Here is a 3,539-nt window from a genome sequence, read left to right as displayed (position 1 = left end):
GTCATATACAAATTGCAGGGTCCTTTTTTTTGGTGTCTACAGACATCATTTAACGAAAAATGAGTTTGAAACATAGCCTCAGCACAGTACACAAACAGCGCAAGAGATCCCCACCAAACATAACAAGCAATGCTTCATGATGCACGCCCTCCGCTTAAAACAAATTGATCAAGCGCAAACGCGCGTGCATGTTTGCGCTGCAGGGAGTGTCGAGTGAATGAGTAAGGTTGATGAGAGAAAAGGCATCGTGTGCACGCAGCTTTAATGTACGTTTTTTCCATAGTTCATATGGCAAGAGATCACTGCTTGGCATGGCTGTTTGAAGTGCCTCGAAGACTTCTCACTCAACGTGATTTCTTTCACGTTCCTTTGGTAGCGTTCCAGTGTTGCTGTAATTTTATGCTCCTATGGCCTTCAAACAACGTTGCAGTAGGCGTTTATACTTCACGGTTTAAAGATGATAAAAGTATAGCTATCTATCAGTGACTTCCTCTTATTGTACTGTGTATAACAACATGAGTAAAGTGAAACATTGATATTCATTTCTAACAAATTTAAGACAGTATGTTATTTAGTAATCTGTAAGCTTGTAGTCACTGAGAAGAATGAATGTCTACACTACATCACTAGGCCTTCATTGCTGTCGTGTTCGTATGAAGTACCGATGTCTACTATTGTGCAGGGAGTATACATAGCTCATCCGACGAAATTATTCCAGTGGCCGTAACAGGGCAGTATCGTTGTTAATAAGGTAATGGATTCGTATTTAGAAGGAAACCCTGACTTAATCTGGTAGGCACAACAGGGGAAGTGCCGTACTCAATAAGAAACTGAATTCATATCCAGAAGAACCCCTGACTTTTTCCAGTGGGCACAACAGAGGATTCGTATTCGGAAGAAATCCCTGATCTATTACGGTGGTCACAATAGGCGAAGTACCATAGTTCATAAGGCTGGGGATTCATAGTTGGAAGGAACCCTTGACTTATTAAGATGGCTGCAACAGGAGAAGTACTGTAATTAATAAGTCACTGCATGCGTATTCGAAAGGAATTCCTGACTTATTCCGGTGGCCGAAACAAGGGAGTTAATAAGGCACTGGATCAGAATTCGGAAGGAGCCCGTGTCGAATGTCTCCTCATTTTCGTTCTTCTATCAGTGCACAGGAATTTTTGGAGGACCACATTTAGTAATTATTTCTTCCCAGCATGCGAGTTGGCTCACTCAAATGTTTCAAATAAAACTTTAATACAATGAAGCTTGCAAGTCTTCCAGAGTGATTTTGGGAACTATGCCAGAGGGGATGCGGACCGATGGTATTTTAGAAAATGTAAACTGAATATCACGTTTTAACTCTATGCTGTAGGACGGATTAAAAAAAAACCTCGGGTTTCTTTCCTGCATGACCGAAGGCTCCGGTTTTATGATAAGCGAAAATGAATGTTGTAAATTAGTAATAAAGTCACGCTAATGGCGGATCGGTGCCACATCGAAGAGATGCGTCTTCCCTGCGAAGAAAAGCTGAAAAGTACAAATTGTAACAGAATAAATATTTGCATAAGCATGTAACCTGGTGGACGAATAAGGCACAACACGTTATTAAGTCAAAATTAGTTCTTTGCAGGGGAAATCATTTGTAGCTGCAGCCCACGATGCTTACATTCTGACAGATGGAACAGGAAAGGATAAGTGCGAAAAGCCAGGCTTCTCATAGCTAGTCTCTAAAAAACTTGAAGGCTGCGCTTTCTTTTTTTACATAAGTATTTAAGCACAAAGTCTCTGACATTTGGATCGATACATGAAGCCTTTATACACATAAAAAGTAATTTTTTGGAAAAGGGGTATTACACATATCGACACATATCACTAGAGCATATATGTGCTATGTATCTTTTTTTCCATATAACTACTATTATTTGTTATGCTCTTGACACTGACAGAGTTTAAACACCTACTGCGTATATGTTTTAATTTGTGGAAACAGACGCTTTGCGGAAAGGCTGTTGGATTTCCTCTATCTCTCTATGAACACGGCTGATTGTCGTTCGAGAATGATGAGAAATACTCAAGAATCGCTCTTACGAGTGCTTTGTACGGCATTTATTTCGTGGCTGAATTTCATTTCCTTTGGGTTCTTCCAATTAATCAGCCTGACACATAATTTCCCCACAATTACGTATCTTCTTGTGGTTATACCTCTTTATGTAGCTCTGGACAGTTCCTTTACGTATTTTACGGTTGTCGCTTTCTCCATTGACTTATCGTCAGTAACGTAATCGAACAGTAATGGATACCTTCACCTATTTATGGGCAATGTCTTTACGTTTGGAGTCCTTGGGCCAGAAACTAATTCTCTGCAGGTCTTTCTGCATTTAGCTACAGACTTCTGGTGTTACTGCCTTTGTGCAGACAACTGCAGCGACTGAGAACAGTGTCACAGCCCTTCCACTAGACTGTTTACATGTGTTGTAAATAGTAATGGTCCTCTAACATTCCCTTGCGGAACTCCCGAAAGTGCCATTAGGTTTGTTAGTTTCACATCTTTAAGAATGACTTCTTAAGTTTGATCTGCAAGGAAGTCCTACCTCCAGTCACAAAACTGGTTCTTTATCCGCTAAGATCGTATTTTGTTCACCAGACGACGATGTGGAACCGCAACGAAAGCGTTCCGGGAGCCAAGAAACACGACATTTGTGAGGGCCTCTGCCTGTGGCGCTCTGAAGTCCATGCTCGAAAAAGGCGACTTGAATTTCGTAGTGTAAGGCAAAAAGCCAGTCGAAGTACCCAGTAATCCAACGATAATGCATCTTGTTCAAAAATGTTACGGACATCCGCTGCAGGTGGGAACGCTTTGACCTTAGTTATCGGTAGGGAAACCTCATGCCGGCATTTTGAGCACAGTCTGTTCTTGTGGCTCAAAACGTCTTATCTCAGTTTTTCCACTTTCTATGCTATCTTTTGTATTATGACTACGGCTGGAGACGTCGAGACCCTTCTAAAGACACGTAATTACCTTTTGATAGTGAGCAGTGGTATTGCGTAGTCAAATATGTGGACGACATTGTGATTACGCCCAACAGCTTGTAGTGCATTGTCGCACCATTCAAGAGGGATTGCAAGCAATATTTATTTCCAGTATGACTGTACAACTGGAAAACTGTCGCTCCCGACAATCGTACTTAGACCAGGGGAAGCCGGCCGCTGTGTCCCAGCGGTTCTAGGCGCTTCAGTCGGGAACTCCGCGACCGCTACGATCGCAGTTTCGAATCCTGCCTCGGGCCTGGATGTGTGTGATGTCCTTAGTTTGGTTAGATTAAGTAGTTCTAAGTTCTAGGGGACTGATGAACCTAGATGTTAAGTCCCATAGTGCTCAGAGCCATTTGAACCATTTTGAACCACGAGAAAATCGGTGAGAAAAACCTGTCAAGCCAGCTTTCATAGGTCGCATCCACATTTCTTTGGAGATACGTCTGTGTAATTGCGCCAAGCCAATAATAGCACTCATCTAACCGAATTACTGAGATTTAACAAAAGTATTG

The sequence above is a fragment of the Schistocerca piceifrons genome, chromosome 7 (genome assembly GCF_021461385.2).
Source record: "Schistocerca piceifrons isolate TAMUIC-IGC-003096 chromosome 7, iqSchPice1.1, whole genome shotgun sequence".
NCBI lineage: Eukaryota > Metazoa > Arthropoda > Insecta > Orthoptera > Acrididae > Schistocerca > Schistocerca piceifrons.
Note: the sequence above shows the minus strand (reverse complement) of the source record.